Here is a 22,225-nt window from a genome sequence, read left to right as displayed (position 1 = left end):
GACCCCATTTAGTAGACTGTACTGGGACTGACCCCATTTAGTAGACTGTACTAGGACTGGGACTGATCCATTGCGGAGGCCTGCCTGAGTGGACTGATCCATTGCGGAGGCCTGCCTGAGTGGACTGATCCATTGCGGAGGCCTGTCTGAGTGGACTGATCCATTGTGGAGGCCTGTCTGAGTGGACTGATCCATTGCGGAGGCCGTGGGGATGGCACAGTCCATCACTTTAAGACATTATAGTGATGGTTATATTACATAAGAACAATGGTGCTAGTGAATGTAGCCAGTAAATGCAGCCAAAAAAACAAAAAACAGATATCTTATTTACATAAGTATTCAGACCTTTGCAATGCGACTCGAAACTGAGCTCAGGTGCATCCTGTTTCCATTGGTCATCCTTGAGATATTTCTACAACTTGATTGGAGTCCACTTGTGCTAAATTCAATTGATTGGACATTATTTGGAAAGGCCTCCATCATTCTTAAATGGAAGAAGTTTGGAACCACCAAGACTCTTCCTAGAGCTGGCCAACCGACCAAACTGAGATCTCGGGGGGGAAGGGGGGGTGGCCTTGGTTAGGGAGGTGACCAAGAAACCGATGGTCACTCTGACAGAACTCTAGAGTTCATCTGTGGAGATGGGAGAACCTTAAAGAAGGACAACCATCTATGCAGCACCATCTATGCAGGCCTTTATGGTAGAGTGGTGGCAGCATCATGCTGTGGGGATGTTTTTCAGCGGCAGGGACTAGGAGACTAAGATGAATGGAGCAAAGAACAAAGAGATCCTTGATAAAAAACCTACTCCACAGCACTCAGTACCTCAGACTGGGGCAAAGGTGCACCTTCCAACTCGATAACAACCCTAAGCACACAGACAAGACAACGCGGGAGTGGTTCGGGACAAATCTCTGAATGTTCTTGAGTGGCCCAACCAGAGCCCAGACTTGACCCGATTGAACATCTCTGCAGAGACCTCAAAATAGCTGTGCAGCAACGCTCCCCCATCCAATCTGACAGAGCTTGAGAGGATCTGCAGAGAAGAATGGGAGAAACTCCCCAAATACAGGAGCGCCAAGCTTGTAGCGTCATACCCAAGGAGAATGAAGGCTGTAATCATTGCCCAATGTTGGCATGTGGACTAATATGTTGTTGAGTTGTGTTCTTACACTGGTACAGTCATGCCCTATGAGAGATGTATGACTGCGCATGTGCGAAAATAAATAAAGTGCATTTTCCCCCGTTCTGGTTAAAACACCAATGATGAACATGTGTGTTTATTCCTCCGTTAAGTAAACCGGTATTCCTGTCCTGAAGATGTCAGCACCAACAGGTTATGGGCCCAGGAGGGAACATGGAAGCCGATGGAATAGATTATATTTCGACGGAGATGAAAAAAACTACGAGTTATGGGAGACAAAGTTTTTGGGGCACTTGCGTTTGCTTGGGCTAAAGGCCGCCATATTGAGCGTGGATGAAGATGAAGAAGACAGAGAGAAAAATGAAGAAGCCTACGCCGAATTGATACAGGTTTTGGATGATAAAAGTCTTTCCCTGATAATGAGAGAAGCAGCAGATGATGGGAGAAAAGCGTTGAAGATATTGAGGGAACATTATGCAGGTAAAGGGAAGCCACGTGTGATTAGCCTCTACACTGAACTAACTTCTCTTCAGAAAGCTGACGAAAGTGTTACGGACTATATCATTCGTGCTGAGACGGCTATTACAGCACTGAGAAATGCTGAAGAGACTTTAAGTGACGGGCTGTTGATTGCAATGATTCTGAAAGGTTTGCCCGAATCATTTAAGCCGTTTGCCATCCACATAACCCAGAGTGACGAGCCGATAACTTTTGGCAAGTTCAAAACCAAGTTGAGGATCTATGAAAGCACCGAGAAGTTTAGCGCCATTTCCACTGACGACAACGTGATGAACGCAAGTAACATTAAAGTTAGCTGGCCAAGAGGGAGAGATAAAGGGACCGAGAGAACCTGCTTCAACTGTGGCCAGAAAGGGCACAAGGCCCGGGAATGTACCGTTACTGGAGAGCGCAAAGAACGGAGACAGTGGTGTAGTTTTTGCAAGAGCTCCACTCATGCTGACGCAAATTGCAGACGAAAAAGAAGAGACAATGTGAAACAAGCAACAGATGCTGAAAGCCACACATTTGCATTCAGAATAAGTGACTGTCAGGTTAGTGGACTGAAACAGAAAGGGCTGATGGTTGATACGGGAGCAACGTCACATATAGTCACGGACATCGGGAAGTTTAAGGAGTTTGACGAGACTTTCAAACCGGAAAAACATTCCGTGGAGCTGGCTGACGGAACAAGAACGAATGGTGTCGCGGAGAGGAGAGGTGCAGCGGAGGTTTACCTGAGAGACAACACGGGTCGTCGGGTAAAAACAACGCTGGCGAAGGCGCTGGACGTGCCGTCGTTTCCACAGGACATTTTCTCTATTAAAGCAGCGACAGCCAACGGAGCTTCAGTCAACTTTCGACAGGGGTGTAACAAGCTCATCCACAAGAACGGTACCATTTTTGACATCGAGGAGTGCGATAGACTTTACTATCTTAACACTGTAAGCGATGAAAATGATGATGGATGTCATGGGTGCTATGATATTCACACATGGCACAAAATTCTTGGCCACTGTAATTTTGAGGATGTGTCAACGTTAGAAAATGTGACAGAGGGAATGAAAATCACAGGTAAGATTGACAAATCTACCCTCAACTGTGAAATCTGCACTCAGGGAAAATTTGTTCAGAGCAGAAACAGAGAGCCTGATGAAAAGGCAAAAGCGGCTCTTGAGCTTGTGCACACTGATTTGGTTGGCCCTATTGAGCCAGAGGCGAAAGATGGGTTCAGATATACTCTAGCATTTACGGATGATTATTCAGGGGCAGTTTTTGTGTTTTTCCTAAAAGCAAAGAGTGATACTGTAAAAGCTACTGAGAAGTTTATTGCTGATGTGGCCCCTTATGGGAAAATAAAGTGTGTCAGGTCAGATAATGGCACAGAGTTCACAGCCAAAGAGTTCCAGTCACTGCTCAGTAAGAACGCCATAAGACATGAAACTTCAGCCCCTTACTCACCCCATCAAAATTGGACCGCTGAGAGAAATTGGAGAACACTGTTCGAAATGGCAAGATGCATGCTACTTGAAAGCAACCTACCAAAGAACTTGTGGACATATGCTGTAATGACTGCTGCAGTAATTCGCAATAGGTGTTACAATAAGCGTGTAGGACAGACTCCACACTACATGTTTACTGGGAGAAAGCCTGATCTTTCAAAGATGAAAGAATTTGGATCTGTTTGCTACGCATATAGACAGAACAAGAAAAAGTTAGACTCAAGATGTGAAAAGGGTATTTTTGTCGGGTATGATAAAAATAGTCCAGCATACCTAGTCTACTACCCAGACACTGGGAAAGTTCTTAAAAACAGATTAGTCAAGTGTGTTACAAAAGGTGTAGTCGAACACCAAACTCAGACAGATTTGGAAATCAGTGATGATCTTCATGGGGAGAGATTTGAAAACCCCATGCCGAAAGCCAAGATGGCAGATCAAAACTCAGAAGAGACACAAGATGTGCAAATTGAGACTTCAGATGGTCAGAGTCCACGCTATCCAGACAGAGCGAGGAAGAAACCCCAGTACTTAAAAGACTATGAGTGTAAAGTGAAATGTGATGACCAGATACCACCTAGTGTTGACTACTGCTACAGAGTAATGTGCAATGCACCACAAACCTTCAAAGAAGCAATGATTTCACCAAAATCAGAGATTTGGGCTACTGCTATGAAGGAGGAGATGGATTCCCTTCGGGATAATGATACATTCACATTAACCACACTGCCAGAGGGTAAAAATGCAGTGGGGGGCAGGTGGGTCTATGCGGTCAAAAACAATTCAGATGAGACTGAGACATACAAGGCAAGCTATGTTGCAAAGGGGTATAGTCAAGTGGCAGGAATAGACTATAAGGAGACTTTTTCTCCAACTGCAAATATGACATCAGTACGCTGTTTGATGCAGTTAGCAGCTCAGTATGACTTAGAGTTACATCAGATGGATGTCAAAACAGCATATCTACATGCTCCTATTGACTGTGAAGTGTACATGGAGCAACCAGAGGGTTTTGAAGTCAGGTCAGATACAGGTGAGCAACTAGTCTGCAAACTGAACAAGTCACTGTACGGCCTGAAACAGTCAGGAAGGAACTGGAACAAAATGTTGCATGATCACCTTAGTGAAAATGGTTTTACACAGAACCCAGCTGATCACTGTGTTTATAACAAACAAACTGCAACAGAAAGGATCATTTTGATAATTTGGGTCGATGATCTAATTATCGCTGCTAGTGACAGTGACTCACTCACAAGTGTAAAAGAAATGTTAAGTGAAAAATTTAAGATGAAAGATCTTGGGAGGCTTGGACATTTCCTAGGCATTGATTTTACACAAAGTGAAGGGAAAATAACGATGAACCAAACAAGGTACATAACCAAGATACTGGAAAGGTTTGGTATGTCAGACTGTAAAACAAGGTCAACACCATGTGAACAAAAACCAAACTTTGATGGTGATGGTGAACTTATTGATTCAAAAAGGCATCGTGAAGTGATAGGCAGCTTGATATATGTGATGACATGTACAAGACCGGATATCAGTTGGATTGTCAGCAAGCTGTCACAATACCTATCAGAACCAAAAGAGCAACACTGGATAACAGCTAAACATGTGTTGAGGTACTTGAAGGGAACAATGAATCAGGTTTTAGTTTAACTAAATGTGGACCTGTCATTTCATGGAGGTCTAAGAAGCAGCCAACAGTAGCTTTATCTACATGTGAAGCAGAGTACATGGCACTGGCACAGAAAGTTTGTACCTTGTACAGTTATTGGGCGAGATGGATAGTGAGTGCCAATATACACCAGTAACAATCTTTGAAGATAACCAAGGTGCAATTGCTCTGTCAAAGAACCCAGTATGTCGTCAGAGATGTAAACATGTCGACATCAGATATCGTTTCATTCGATCTGCACTCAGTGATGGTAAAATAAGTATTGAATATTGTCCAACGGCAGACATGGCTGCAGATGTTTTGACTAAACCTGTAACGAAGTTCAAAAATGAAAAAATCTTGGGTTACATGTTTGGAATATAAACTGCCATTTGTGAGATGAATAACTGTAAGCTAAATGTGTTGATAAAGTTAGGTTGAATACGACTTGTACAGTATAAGAGCAAGTGGGGGTGTTGGCATGTGGACTAATATGTTGTTGAGTTGTGTTCTTACGCTGGTACAGTCATGCCCTATGAGAGATGTATGACTGCGCATGTGCGAAAATAAATAAAGTGCATTTTCCCCCGTTCTGGTTAAAACACCAATGATGAACATGTGTGTTTATTCCTCCGTTAAGTAAACCGGTATTCCTGTCCTGAAGATGTCAGCACCAACATATTTAATACAACCATTGTTGAGAGACTTCCTTTCTTTCTTTGGATACTGTTTACACTCCGTTGCTCAGCAACTCTACAAACATTTAGCGGTGTGCCTCAGCCCATGCTTTTTAAGGGACTGCTGCTCTGACAGCTTGGTTACTGGGGCATTGAACTGGCAACATCTAGTTTGTGTGTGTTAGTGTGTAGTGTGTGTGTAGCATATATGTTGATGGGTAGTTCAGAGTGGGTCTATGTTAACATATATGTTGATGGGTAGTTCAGAGTGGGTCTATGTTAACATATATGTTGATGGGGAGTTCAGAGTGAGTTTATCTGTGGTAGTTGTCCAAAATGATTGTATGCTGCTGGTACAGACATTGCACATTTAGGTGCATTAATGTTTCCCTGCACTGCATATTTCAGAAGTGAATAGACTATCTCCTATTTCAGAAGTGAATAGAGTATCTCCCATTTCAGAAGTGAAAATAGAGTATCTCCTATTTCAGAAGTGAATAGAGTATCTCCTATTTCAGAAGTGAATAGAGTATCTCCTATTTCAGAAGTGAATATAGAGTATCTCCTATTTCAGAAGTGAATAGACTATCTCCCATTTCAGAAGTGAAAATAGAGTATCTCCTATTTCAGAAGTGAATAGAGTATCTCCTATTTCAGACGTGAATAGACTATCTCCCATTTCAGAAGTGAAAATAGAGTATCTCCTATTTCAGAAGTGAATAGAGTATCTCCTATTTCAGAAGTGAATACAGAGTATCTCCTATTTCAGAAGTGAATATAGAGTATCTCCCATTTCAGAAGTGAATAGAGTATCTCCTATTTCAGAAGTGAATATAGAGTATCTCCTATTTCAGAAGTGAATATAGAGTATCTCCTATTTCAGAAGTGAATAGAGTATCTCCTATTTCAGAAGTGAATATAGAGTATCTCCTATTTCAGAAGTGAATATAGAGTATCTCCTATTTCAGAAGTGAATATAGAGTATCTCCTATTTCAGAAGTGAATATAGAGTATCTCCTATTTCAGAAGTGAATATAGAGTATCTCCTATTTCAGAAGTGAATATAGAGTATCTCCTATTTCAGAAGTGAATATAGAGTATCTCCTATTTCAGAAGTGAATATAGAGTATCTCCTATTTCAGAAGTGAATATAGAGTATCTCCCATTTCAGAAGTGAATATAGAGTATCTCCTATTTCAGAAGTGAATATAAAGTATCTCCTATTTCAGAAGTGAATATAGAGTATCTCCCATTTCAGAAATGTCACCTATGTATTTATTTACCCAAGTTATCTTTAGATTGTAAACAAACTTGGAGCTTGACATCACCCTTCGAGAGAGTCACACTAACAATGTACCGGCAAAGTAACTTTCAAACACACACATCTGTATACTAATTGTATATATATATATATATATATGTATGTATGTATGTACCTGGTACAGAGCACATCCTCATGGAGAGAGCCTTGACATCGATAGAAGCGCTCCTCCAGCGTACTTAAGTGGAAGATCTTCACGACCTAGACAGTCCTGAAGAGGAAAATATTTGGTATGGGTCCTCAGATCCTCAAAAGGTTTTACAGCTGCACCATCAAGAGCATCCTGACGGGTTGCATCATTGCCTGGTATGGCAACTGTTCGGACCTCCGACCGCAAGGCACTACAGAGGGTAGTGCGTACGGCCCAGTACATCTTCCTGCCATCCAGGAACTCTATACCAGGCAGTGTCAGAGGAAGGTCCTAAAAATGGTCAAAGACTCCAGGCACCCTATTCAGACTGTTCTCTCTGCTACCGCACGGCAAGCGGTACCAGAGCGCCAAGTCTAGATCCGAGAGGCTTCTAAACAGCTTCTACCCCCAAGCCATAAGACTCCTGTACATCTAATCAAATGGCTACCCAGACTATTTGCATTGCCCCCACCCCCACCACCCTCTTTCAAATCAAATCAAAGTTTATTTGTCACGTGTGCCGAATACAATAGGTGTAGACCTTACAGGGAAATGCTGACTTACAGGATCTAACCAATAGTGCGAAAAAAAAGGTGTGTGTGTGTGTGTGTGTGTGTGTGTGTGTGTGTGTGGGTAGGTAAGTAAAGAAATAAAACAACAGTAAAAATACATTTGAAAATAAAAGTAGCGAGGCTATATACAGACACCGGTTCGTCAGGCTGATTGAGGTAGTATGTACATGTAGATATGGTTAAAGTGACTATGCATATATGATGAACAGAGAGTAGCAGCAGCATAAAAAGAGGGGTTAGCGGGTGGTGGGACACAATGCAGATAGCCCAGTTAGCCAATGTGTAGGAGCACTGGTTGGTCGGGCCAATTGAGGTAGTATGTACATTAATGTATAGTTAAAGTGACTATGCATATAAGATAAACAGAGAGTAGCAGCAGCATAAAAGAGGGGTTGGGGGGGTTTACGCTGCTGCTCTCTGTTATTATCTATGCATAGTCACTTTAATAACGCTACCTACATGTACATATTACCTCAATTACCTCGACTAACCGGTGCCCCCGCACATTGACTCTGTACCGGTACCCCCTGTATATAGCCTCCACATTGACTCTGTACCGATACCCCCTGTATATAGCCTCCACATTGACTCTGTACCGGTACCCCCTGTATATAGCCTCCACATTGACTCTGTACCGGTACCCCTGTATATAGCCTCCACATTGACTCTGTACCGGTACCCCCTGTATATAGCCTCCACATTGACTCTGTACCGGTACCCCCTGTATATAGCCTCCACATTGACTCTGTACTGGTACCCCCTGTATATAGCCTCCACATTGACTCTGTACTGGTACCCCCTGTATATAGCCTCCACATTGACTCTGTACCGGTACCCCCTGTATATAGCCTCCACATTGACTCTGTACTGGTACCCCCTGTATATAGCCTCCACATTGACTCTGTACTGGTACCCCCTGTATATAGCCTCCACATTGACTCTGTACCGGTACCCCCTGTATATAGCCTCCACATTGACTCTGTACCGGTACCCCCTGTATATAGCCTCCACATTGACTCTGTACCGGTACCCCCTGTATATAGCCTCCACATTGACTCTGTACCGGTACCCCCTGTATATAGTCTCCACATTGACTCTGTACCGGTACCACCTGTATATAGCCTCCACATTGACTCTGTACCGGTACCCCCTGTATATAGCCTCCACATTGACTCTGTACCGGTACCACCTGTATATAGTCTCCACATTGACTCTGTACCGGTACCCCCTGTATATAGCCTCCACATTGACTCTGTACCGGTACCCCCTGTATATAGCCTCCACATTGACTCTGTACCGGTACCCCCTGTATATAGCCTCCACATTGACTCTGTACCGGTACCCCCTGTATATAGCCTCCACATTGACTCTGTACTGGTACCCCCTGTATATAGCCTCCACATTGACTCTGTACCGGTACCCCCTGTATATAGCCTCCACATTGACTCTGTACTGGTACCCCCTGTATATAGCCTCCACATTGACTCTGTACCGGTACCCCTGTATATAGCCTCCACATTGACTCTGTACCGGTACCCCCTGTATATAGCCTCCACATTGACTCTGTACCGGTACCCCCTGTATATAGCCTCCACATTGACTCTGTACTGGTACCCCCTGTATATAGCCTCCACATTGACTCTGTACTGGTACCCCCTGTATATAGCCTCCACATTGACTCTGTACCGGTACCCCCTGTATATAGCCTCCACATTGACTCTGTACTGGTACCCCCTGTATATAGCCTCCACATTGACTCTGTACTGGTACCCCCTGTATATAGCCTCCACATTGACTCTGTACCGGTACCCCCTGTATATAGCCTCCACATTGACTCTGTACCGGTACCCCCTGTATATAGCCTCCACATTGACTCTGTACCGGTACCCCCTGTATATAGCCTCCACATTGACTCTGTACCGGTACCCCCTGTATATAGTCTCCACATTGACTCTGTACCGGTACCACCTGTATATAGCCTCCACATTGACTCTGTACCGGTACCCCCTGTATATAGCCTCCACATTGACTCTGTACCGGTACCACCTGTATATAGTCTCCACATTGACTCTGTACCGGTACCCCCTGTATATAGCCTCCACATTGACTCTGTACCGGTACCCCCTGTATATAGCCTCCACATTGACTCTGTACCGGTACCCCCTGTATATAGCCTCCACATTGACTCTGTACCGGTACCCCCTGTATATAGCCTCCACATTGACTCTGTACTGGTACCCCCTGTATATAGCCTCCACATTGACTCTGTACCGGTACCCCCTGTATATAGCCTCCACATTGACTCTGTACTGGTACCCCCTGTATATAGCCTCCACATTGACTCTGTACCGGTACCCCCTGTATATAGCCTCCACATTGACTCTGTACCGGTACCCCCTGTATATAGTCTCCACATTGACTCTGTACCGGTACCCCCTGTATATAGCCTCCACATTGACTCTGTACCGGTACCCCCTGTATATAGCCTCCACATTGACTCTGTACCGGTACCCCCTGTATATAGCCTCCACATTGACTCTGTACCGGTACCCCCTGTATATAGCCTCCACATTGACTCTGTACCGGTACCCCCTGTATATAGCCTCCACATTGACTCTGTACTGGTACCCCCTGTATATAGCCTCTACATTGACTCTGTACCGGTACCCCTGTATATAGCCTCCACATTGACTCTGTACCGGTACCCCCTGTATATAGCCTCCACATTGACTCTGTACCGGTACCCCCTGTATATAGCCTCCACATTGACTCTGTACTGGTACCCCCTGTATATAGCCTCCACATTGACTCTGTACCGGTACCCCCTGTATATAGCCTCCACATTGACTCTGTACCGGTACCCCCTGTATATAGCCTCCACATTGACTCTGTACCGGTACCCCCTGTATATAGCCTCCACATTGACTCTGTACCGGTACCCCCTGTATATAGCCTCCACATTGACTCTGTACCGGTACCCCCTGTATATAGTCTCCACATTGACTCTGTACCGGTACCCCCTGTATATAGTCTCCACATTGACTCTGTACCGGTACCCCCTGTATATAGCCTCCACATTGACTCTGTACCGGTACCCCCTGTATATAGCCTCCACATTGACTCTGTACCGGTACCCCCTGTACATAGCCTCCACATTGACTCTGTACCGGTACCCCCTGTATATAGCCTCCACATTGACTCTGTACCGGTACCCCCTGTACATAGCCTCCACATTGACTCTGTACCGGTACCCCCTGTATATAGCCTCCACATTGACTCTGTACCGGTACCCCCTGTATATAGCCTCCACATTGACTCTGTACCGGTACCCCCTGTATATAGCCTCCACATTGACTCTGTACCGGTACCCCCTGTATATAGCCTCCACATTGACTCTGTACCGGTACCCCCTGTATATAGCCTCCACATTGACTCTGTACCGGTACCCCCTGTATATAGCCTCCACATTGACTCTGTACTGGTACCCCCTGTATATAGCCTCCACATTGACTCTGTACCGGTACCCCTGTATATAGCCTCCACATTGACTCTGTACCGGTACCCCCTGTATATAGCCTCCACATTGACTCTGTACCGGTACCCCCTGTATATAGCCTCCACATTGACTCTGTACCGGTACCCCCTGTATATAGCCTCCACATTGACTCTGTACCGGTACCCCCTGTATATAGCCTCCACATTGACTCTGTACCGGTACCCCTGTATATAGCCTCCACATTGACTCTGTACCGGTACCCCCTGTATATAGCCTCCACATTGACTCTGTACCGGTACCCCCTGTATATAGCCTCCACATTGACTCTGTACTGGTACCCCCTGTATATAGCCTTTACATTGACTCTGTACCGGTACCCCTGTATATAGCCTCCACATTGACTCTGTACCGGTACCCCCTGTATATAGCCTCCACATTGACTCTGTACTGGTACCCCCTGTATATAGCCTTTACATTGACTCTGTACCGGTACCCCTGTATATAGCCTCCACATTGACTCTGTACTGGTACCCCCTGTATATAGCCTTTACATTGACTCTGTACCGGTACCCCCTGTATATAGCCTCCACATTGACTCTGTACTGGTACCCCCTGTATATAGCCTTTACATTGACTCTGTACCGGTACCCCTGTATATAGCCTCCACATTGACTCTGTACCGGTACCCCCTGTATATAGCCTCCACATTGACTCTGTACTGGTACCCCCTGTATATAGCCTTTACATTGACTCTGTACCGGTACCCCTGTATATAGCCTCCACATTGACTCTGTACTGGTACCCCCTGTATATAGCCTTTACATTGACTCTGTACCGGTACCCCCTGTATATAGCCTCCACATTGACTCTGTACTGGTACCCCCTGTATATAGCCTCCACATTGACTCTGTACCGGTACCCCCTGTATATAGTCTCCACATTGACTCTGTACCGGTACCCCCTGTATATAGTCTCCACATTGACTCTGTACCGGTACCCCCTGTATATAGCCTCCACATTGACTCTGTACCGGTAACCCCTGTATATAGCCTCCACATTGACTCTGTACCGTAATACTCTGTATATAGCCTCCACATTGACTCTGTACCCCTGTATATAGCCTCCACATTGACTCTGTACCCCTGTATATAGCCTCCACATTGACTCTGTACCGGTACCCCCTGTATATAGCCTCCACATTTACTCTGTACCGGTACCCCCTGTATATAGTCTCCACATTGACTCTGTACCGGTACCCCCTGTATATAGTCTCCACATTGACTCTGTACCGGTACCCCCTGTATATAGCCTCCACATTGACTCTGTACCGGTACCCCCTGTATATAGCCTCCACATTGACTCTGTACCGGTACCCCCTTTATATAGTCTCCACATTGACTCTGTACCGGTACCCCCTGTATATAGTCTCCACATTGACTCTGTACCGGTACCCCCTGTATATAGCCTCCACATTGACTCTGTACCGGTAACCCCTGTATATAGCCTCCACATTGACTCTGTACCGTAATACTCTGTATATAGCCTCCACATTGACTCTGTACCCCTGTATATAGTCTCGCTATTGTTATTTTACTGCTGCTCTTTAATTATTTGTTACTTTTTTTTTTTTTTTTCTTCTTCTTAAAACTGCATTGTTGGTTCAGGGCTTGTAAGTCAGCATTTCCCTGTAAGGGCTACACCTGTTGTATTCGACGCAGGTGACAAATACCATTTGATTTGATTTGAGTCATTTCAGTTTTCATCAACAGTCTCGGCTTGGAGGGAGAGACTGTGTCAACACCATGTACAACGAGTGACTGGAGGCCCATCTCTTTAACTTCATGCCTTGGAAAAATGCAGAAGAGCTTCATTATAAAAAAAGTCATGCCAACAGTTTTATCTGAGTGCACAAATCAGTATGCCTACCTCCCAAAGTCCAGCAAATCAAATCAAATGTATTTATAAAGCCCTTCTTACATCAGCTGATATCTCAAAGTGCTGTACAGAAACCCAGCCTAAAACCCCAAACAGCAAGCAATGCAGGTGTAGAAGCACGGTGGCTAGGAAAAACTCCCTAGAAAGGCCAAAACCTAGGAAGAAACCTAGAGAGGAACCAGGCTCTGAGGGGTGGCCAGTCCTCTTCTGGCTGTGCCGGGTGGAGATTATAACAGAACATGGTCAAGATGTTAAAATGTTCATAAATGACCAACATGGTCAAATAATAATAATCACAGTAGTTGTCGAGGGTGCAACAAGTCAGCACCTCAAGAGTAAATGTCAGCACTACTACCGCCCTTGTGAAACACAAACACTCCAATGGTGAGGGTGTTACTTGCTGATATGTCCAAAGCCTTTGATGGAGTAGATCACGCAAAGCTCCTGCAACATCTGTCTGACATTGAACTGTGTCCAAGGTTACTAGCCTGGTTCCACAGCTACACCACAGGAAGAAGGCAGAGGGTGATGGTTACTAGCCTGGCTCCACAGCTACACCACAGGAAGAAGGCAGAGGGTGATGGTTACTAGCCTGGCTCCACAGCTACACCACAGGTAGAAGACAGAGGGTGATGGTTACTAGCCTGGCTCCACAGCTACACCACAGGAAGAAGGCAGAGGGTGATGGTTACTAGCCTGGCTCCACAGATACACCACAGGAAGAAGGCAGAGGGTGATGGTTACTAGCCTGGCTCCACAGCTACACCACAGGAAGAAGGCAGAGGGTGATGGTTACTAGCCTGGCTCCACAGCTACACCACAGGAAGAAGGCAGAGGGTGATGGTTACTAGCCTGGCTCCACAGCTACACCACAGGAAGAAGGCAGAGGGTGATGGTTACTAGCCTGGCTCCACAGCTACACCACAGGAAGAAGGCAGAGGGTGATGGTTACTAGCCTGGCTCCACAGCTACACCACAGGAAGAAGGCAGAGGGTGATGGTTACTAGTCTGGCTCCACAGCTACACCACAGGAAGAAGGCAGAGGGTGATGGTTACTAGCCTGGCTCCACAGCTACACCACAGGAAGAAGGCAGAGGGTGATGGTTACTAGCCTGGCTCCACAGCTACACCACAGGAAGAAGGCAGAGGGTGATGGTTACTAGTCTGGCTCCACAGCTACACCACAGGAAGAAGGCAGAGGGTGATGGTTACTAGCCTGGCTCCACAGCTACACCACAGGAAGAAGGCAGAGGGTGATGGTTACTAGCCTGGCTCCACAGCTAAACCACAGGAAGAAGGCAGAGGGTGATGGTTACTAGCCTGGCTCCACAGCTACACCACAGGAAGAAGAAGACAGAGGGTGATGGTTACTAGTCTGGCTCCACAGCTACACCACAGGAAGAAGGCAGAGGGTGATGGTTACTAGCCTGGCTCCACAGCTACACCACAGGAAGAAGGCAGAGGGTGATGGTTACTAGCCTGGCTCCACAGCTACACCACAGGAAGAAGGCAGAGGGTGATGGTTACTAGCCTGGCTCCACAGCCACACCACAGGAAGAAGGCAGAGGGTGATGGTTACTAGTCTGGCTCCACAGCTACACCACAGGAAGAAGGCAGAGGGGGATGGTTACTAGCCTGGCTCCACAGCTACACCACAGGAAGAAGGCAGAGGGTGATGGTTACTAGCCTGGCTCCACAGCTACACCACAGGAAGAAGGCAGAGGGTGATGGTTACTAGCCTGGCTCCACAGCTACACCACAGGAAGAAGGCAGAGGGTGATGGTTACTAGCCTGGCTCCACAGCTACACCACAGGAAGAAGGCAGAGGGTGATGGTTACTAGCCTGGCTCCACAGCTACACCACAGGAAGAAGGCAGAGGGTGATGGTTACTAGCCTGATCATTGAGAGTATCTCTAGTAGCTCAATTACTTGTTCATTATTTAACCCTCTGTTCCCCCATGTTGGTTTGTGAGTGATTGTTTGTTTGTAAAACGGTCCGTTATTGTGGGCTCGTTTCTTGTGTTTGTGATGATTTTGAGTGAATTACGTTTATTACTCACATCTGCTGTCCTGCGCCTGACTCCTCTACACCTGCTACACACAGGCCATATTACAAGGAGCCAGGCAGCATCAGCTGCAGAAGTTATTAATTTATTTAAAGATGACAATGGTGATCTAGATATTCACATGACAATATTTACACAATAATCTACATTGATGATGGTGATCTAGATATTCACATGACAATATTTACACAATAATCTACATTGATGATGGTGATCTAGATATTCACATGACAATATTTACACACTAATCTACATTGATGATGGTGATCTAGATATTCACATGACAATATTTACACAATAATCTAAATGGACTTGCCTAGTTAAATAAAGGTTAAATAAAATATATTTACAAAATCCACAACTAACAGGTCAATAAAAAGACAATACTTTAGAGGAAGCAAACCTGTCTATTCCATTAGACTCTTGGGGTATATCAGGCTCAAGTCAGGTTCTCCTCACCATGACATAAATAGTAAATGACATGCAACAATGGCCTGCATCACATCTAACAATTAAACAGAAATGTGCTTCTTTCAACCCCAAAAGAGCAATAAAACATACCATTATAAACAAAGGGCAGGAATACAAGGACATCAATTAAAAAGCAATGGACATGTTAAAAACAACACACCATCAGCCTCATTCATCTGTTCCTCCATCAATATCACCCTCAGCCTCATTCATCTATTCCTCCATCAATATCACCATCGTTGTTGTAGTCATCACCCTCAGCCTCATTCATCTGTTCCTCCATCAATATCACCATCGTTGTTGTAGTCATCACCATCAGCCTCATTCATCTGTTCCTCCATCAATATCACCATCGTTGTTGTAGTCATCACCCTCAGCCTCATTCATCTATTCCTCCATCAATATCACCATCGTTGTTGTAGTCATCACCCTCAGCCTCATTCATCTGTTCCTCCATCAATATCACCATCGTTGTTGTAGTCACCACCCTCAGCCTCATTCATCTGTTCCTCCATCAATATCACCATCGTTGTTGTAGTCATCACCCTCAGCCTCATTAATCTGTTCCTCCATCAATATCACCATCGTTGTTGTAGTCATCACCCTCAGCCTCATTAATCTGTTCCTCCATCAATATCACCATCGTTGTTGTAGTCATCACCCTCAGCCTCATTCATCTGTTCCTCCATCAATATCACCATCGTTGTTGTAGTCATCACCCTCAGCCTCATTCATCTGTTCCTCCATCAATATCACCATCGTTGTTGTAGTCATCACCCTCAGCCTCATTCATCTGTTCCTCCATCAATATCACCATCGTTGTTGTAGTCATCACCCTCAGCCTCATTAATCTGTTCCTCCATCAATATCACCATCGTTGTTGTAGTCATCACCCTCAGCCTCATTCATCTATTCCTCCATCAATATCACCATCGTTGTTGTAGTCATCACCCTCAGCCTCATTCATATGTTCCTCCATCAATATCACCATCGTTGTTGTAGTCATCACCCTCAGCCTCATTCATCTGTTCCTCCATCAATATCACCATCGTTGTTGTAGTCATCACCCTCAGCCTCATTCATCTGTTCCTCCATCAATATCACCATCGTTGTTGTAGTCATCACCCTCAGCCTCATTCATCTATTCCTCCATCAATATCACCATCGTTGTTGTAGTCATCACCATCAGCCTCATTCATCTATTCCTCCATCAATATCACCATCGTTGTTGTAGTCATCACCCTCAGCCTCATTCATCTGTTCCTCCATCAATATCACCATCGTTGTTGTAGTCATCACCCTCAGCCTCATTCATCTGTTCCTCCATCAATATCACCATCGTTGTTGTAGTCATCACCCTCAGCCTCATTCATCTGTTCCTCCATCAATATCACCATCGTTGTTGTAGTCATCACCCTCAGCCTCATTCATCTGTTCCTCCATCAATATCACCATCGTTGTTGTAGTCATCACCCTCAGCCTCATTCATCTGTTCCTCCATCAATATCACCATCGTTGTTGTAGTCATCACCATCAGCCTCATTCATCTGTTCCTCCATCAATATCACCATCGTTGTTGTAGTCATCACCCTCAGCCTCATTAATCTGTTCCTCCATCAATATCACCATCGTTGTTGTAGTCATCACCCTCAGCCTCATTAATCTGTTCCTCCATCAATATCACCATCGTTGTTTTAGTCATCACCCTCAGCCTCATTCATCTGTTCCTCCATCAATATCACCATCGTTGTTGTAGTCATCACCCTCAGCCTCATTCATCTGTTCCTCCATCAATATCACCATCGTTGTTGTAGTCATCACCCTCAGCCTCATTCATCTGTTCCTCCATCAATATCACCATCGTTGTTGTAGTCATCACCCTCAGCCTCATTCATCTGTTCCTCCATCAATATCACCATCGTTGTTGTAGTCATCACCCTCAGCCTCATTAATCTGTTCCTCCATCAATATCACCATCGTTGTTGTAGTCATCACCCTCAGCCTCATTCATCTATTCCTCCATCAATATCACCATCGTTGTTGTAGTCATCACCCTCAGCCTCATTCATATGTTCCTCCATCAATATCACCATCGTTGTTGTAGTCATCACCCTCAGCCTCATTCATCTGTTCCTCCATCAATATCACCATCGTTGTTGTAGTCATCACCCTCAGCCTCATTCATCTGTTCCTCCATCAATATCACCATCGTTGTTGTAGTCATCACCCTCAGCCTCATTCATCTATTCCTCCATCAATATCACCATCGTTGTTGTAGTCATCACCCTCAGCCTCATTCATCTATTCCTCCATCAATATCACCATCGTTGTTGTAGTCATCACCATCAGCCTCATTCATCTATTCCTCCATCAATATCACCATCGTTGTTGTAGTCATCACCCTCAGCCTCATTCATCTGTTCCTCCATCAATATCACCATCGTTGTTGTAGTCATCACCCTCAGCCTCATTCATCTGTTCCTCCATCAATATCACCATCGTTGTTGTAGTCATCACCATCAGCCTCATTCATCTGTTCCTCCATCAATATCACCATCGTTGTTGTAGTCATCACCCTCAGCCTCATTCATCTGTTCCTCCATCAATATCACCATCGTTGTTGTAGTCATCACCCTCAGCCTCATTAATCTGTTCCTCCATCAATATCACCATCGTTGTTGTAGTCATCACCCTCAGCCTCATTAATCTGTTCCTCCATCAATATCACCATCGTTGTTTTAGTCATCACCCTCAGCCTCATTCATCTGTTCCTCCATCAATATCACCATCGTTGTTGTAGTCATCACCCTCAGCCTCATTCATCTGTTCCTCCATCAATATCACCATCGTTGTCGTCGTCATCGTCGACATCATAATAGTCATCCTCCTCCTCTTCATAGTTTCTGCCCTCAATAAAAGCCCTTGTGAATGATACACATTGTCCTTCTGCATGCTGGAGCTCATCAAGCTTTCCAGCAAGGACAGCTCTTTCCCCAAGACAACATCCATCTTGCTCTGTGTAATGTTGTAAGGCCTCCACGATCAGTTCCTGCTCTGTGTAATGTTGTAAGGCCTCCACGATCAGTTCCTGCTCTGTGTAATGTTGTAAGGCCTCCACGATCAGTTCCTGCTCTGTGTAATGTTGTAAGGCCTCCACGATCAGTTCCTGCTCTGTGTAATGTTGTTAGGCCTCCACGATCAGTTCCTGCTCTGTGTAATGTTGTAAGGCCTCCACGATCAGTTCCTGCTCTGTGTAATGTTGTAAGGCCTCCACGATCAGTTCCTGCTCATGTGAGTAGAACATCTTGACAGTGAAGACATCATCCTCAATCTACCGCTTCTCTTCACAAAGAGCACCAAGAGCCTTAGCTTGAGGTGCACCTCCCCATCATCCTCTGCTCCTCCTGCTCTCCAGGACCAATCAGTGCTGTCCACCTGCACTGCATCCTCATACACCAGGGCCTGTAGGAGCTGTGAGGACAAACCTCGTCTCCTCAGGTTGTAGTCCTTCACATGTGTTTTTATGCTACGACCGACCGTGGCCTTTTGGACAGGCAGTTGGCAATACCTTGACCATCTATTGATAACAGATTATCAATACCTTGACCGTCTATTGATAACAGATAATCAATACCTTGACCATCTATTGATAACAGATAATCAATACCTTGACCATCTATTGATAACAGATAATCAATACCTTGACCATCTATTGATAACAGATAATCAATACCTTGACCATCTATTGATAACAGATAATCAATACCTTGACCATCTATTGATAACAGATAATCAATACCTTGACCATCTATTGATAACAGATAATCAATACCTTGACCATCTATTGATAACAGATAATCAATACCTTGACCATCTATTGATAACAGATAATCAATACCTTGACCATCTATTGATAACAGATAATCAATACCTTGACCATCTATTAATAACAGATAATCAATACCTTGACCATCAATTAATAACAGATAATCAATACCTTGACCATCAATTAATAACAGATAATCAATACCTTGACCATCTATTGATAACAGATAATCAATACCTTGACCATCAATTAATAACAAATAATCAATACCTTGACCATCTATTGATAACAGATAATCAATACCTTGACCATCGATTGATAACAGATAATCTGTCACAGCTGTCGATAGGAGTAGACCAAGGTGCAGCGTGGAAGATGTTCATCTTGTATTTATTTTACTCAGAACACTCTGACAATCAAACAAAACGACAGCAAAACAGTTCTGTCAGGTTTCACGAACTACACAGAAAATAACTACCCACAAGGACAAAGGAAAAACAGGCTGCCTAAGTATGGCTTCCAATCAGAGACAACGAAAGACACCTGCCTCTGATTGGAAACCATACCCGGCCAAACATAGAAAATAAAACATAGATTTCTCACACCCTGGCCTAGCTAAACAGAGAAAACACAGCTCTCCTAGGTCAGAGTGTGACATAATCAATACCTTGACCATCAATTGATAACAGATAATACAGACAGAAAATATGTCAAAGGTAATCCAATCTAAACAAAAAATAAATCAAAAATGACCTAAAGCTGCTATAAAATTACTCTGATTACCATCCAACAATAGATCATTAGCAACAGAAACCAAGTTCAGAAACAGATACAAATAAACATTATTATTGTGTTTGACCACCCAGAAGTATCATAGAACTGATATGAGTTGACTTGTTCCTATTGTTGAATATATATCTATAACCTGCATATTTTCAGGCCACAGAGGAACCTCCGTTCTAGCAGCAGACTGAAGGATCCCTCCAGATTGGTCCTCAATCTGTTCCTCTGCAGTCTGTGGAGTGCAGTCTGGAAGAGACTGCTGGTGGGGGACCATCAATCTGTTACTCTGCAGTCTGTGGAGTGCAGTCTGGAAGAGACTGCTGGTGGGGGACCATCAATCTGTTCCTCTGCAGTCTGTGGAGTGCAGTCTGGAAGAGACTGCTGGTGGGGGACCATCAATCTGTTCCTCTGCAGTCTGTGGAGTGCAGTCTGGAAGAGACTGCTGGTGGGGGACCATCAATCTGTTTCTCTGCAGTCTGTGGAGTGCAGTCTGGAAGAGACTGCTGGTGGGGGACCATCAATCTGTTCCCCTGCAGTCTGTGGAGTGCAGTCTGTAAGAGACTACTGGTGGGAGACCATCAATCTGTTACTCTGCAGTCTGTGGAGTGCAGTCTGGAAGAGACTGCTGGTGGGGGACCATCGATGGAGGATGCTGTTCTTCCTCTCCATCGTCTTCAGTTTTCTGTCATCAGAAAGGTTCTAAATACTTTGACCAGCGAGATCAATTATATTCATTGATCTAACAATTACACTGTTAAAAACTGAGGAAGTACCTATCGAACTGCACAAGCTGAAAAACAGCTGTTCCATCTCCACTTTCCTGCTCTACCCTGAAAATAAAACATGGATTACAGAGGGCATACAATAATGCATGTTGAAAAATAACAACTTTGTTTAGTCATTTGAAATGAATTACATACAATTGTATGTTGCTGGAGCATTGCAACACATTGCTCCTCCCAGCACAGAGCAGGTTTTTGCCTCTCAAGGGTGACACTGACATTCCTGCCCCAATCCCTAATGGTGTCCAGTGTTGTTCCTACAACATAACAACAGTGACATTCCTGCCCCAATCCCTAATGGTGTCCAGTGTTGTTCCTACAACATAACAACACTGACATTCCTGCCCCAATCCCTAATGGTGTCCAGTGTTGTTCCTACAACATAACAACAGTGACAGATGTGACAACATTTCTAATCAACACTGAAATTCTATGCTTAGATTATTGATACAATGGTTTACCTGGAAGAGACTGTGCAATTTTTTCCATTTCCCTTTCTGCCTCTGTTGCAACTTCTGTTGCTGGGGAAACCCTCTATGGCAGAGAGTCCACTACATCAAAACAACAGGAAATGTTAGGAACATCACTAGAGTCAACCAGCATCAAGTAAATGAATAACAATTCCAAGTGTACTAACGTAGCCTCTGGTGTTTTCCGATGGTGGAGAAGAGCATCAGTCAGGAGGTCAATAAGATGGGACGGCCTCATTTCTTTGGTGACCTTCCCAAAGCGCCTCAGATACGACCACAGCCTCTCCATCTGCTCCCCATCTGCCAGTCCAGCACCTTCCACATATCGGGTGTTGAATTTCATCTAGAAATATAAAATCATGTCATACCATGGTAAAAGGGTTATTTGGTTAAACCTTATAAAATATTAATAAATACCTACTGATAATATTAAGGATCCTGTTCAAGTACCTGACATGGCAAGTCATGTCCATCAGCATGGAAACCTGGAACAACCAATCTGGTCCCATGATTCAATTCAGGAAAGTTTCTCTAAAAGGATACAGACAAAATGTTCATGTTAAAACTATTGTTGGAGAAACTGCTTTTCAAATGTAAAAGTCAATGAGATCTTGAATAAAAAAGGTGAATTACTTGCACATGTAGCTGCATCTGGAATCAATGTTCTCCATGAAGAAGGGACTGATGTTCTGGCCTCTCATCCCCTCCTTCATCTCTCAGCAGGTTCACTGCATCTGGCATCAATGTTCTCCATGAAGATGAGGTTGATGTTCTGGCCTCTCATCCCCTCCTTCATCTCTCAGCAGGTTCACTGCATCTGGCATCAATGTTCTCCATGAAGATGAGGTTGATGTTCTGGCCTCTCATCCCCTCCTTCATCTCTCAGCAGGTTCACTG

The 22,225-nt window shown here is 44.6% G+C and overlaps 1 protein-coding gene and 1 long non-coding RNA gene across 2 annotated transcripts in view; both read right to left on the bottom strand.

Moving 5' to 3' along the window:
• The window catches only part of LOC115186636 (zinc finger protein 271-like), a gene marked incomplete at both ends in the record, with an annotated part of 131,931 nt that overhangs the window by 23,531 nt on the left and 86,175 nt on the right, over positions 1-22,225 (bottom strand). The gene's annotated exons all lie outside the window — the stretch shown is intronic.
• LOC115186642 (uncharacterized) lies at positions 21,514-22,051 on the bottom strand. Its single transcript, XR_003875812.1, has 3 exons — positions 21,962-22,051; positions 21,779-21,859; positions 21,514-21,671 (listed from the first exon to the last, which is right to left on the bottom strand). It is a non-coding gene; the product is annotated as an uncharacterized LOC115186642 (long non-coding RNA).

This window comes from Salmo trutta, unplaced genomic scaffold (genome assembly GCF_901001165.1).
Source record: "Salmo trutta unplaced genomic scaffold, fSalTru1.1, whole genome shotgun sequence".
NCBI lineage: Eukaryota > Metazoa > Chordata > Actinopteri > Salmoniformes > Salmonidae > Salmo > Salmo trutta.
This window is presented reverse-complemented; position numbering and strand designations above follow the sequence as displayed.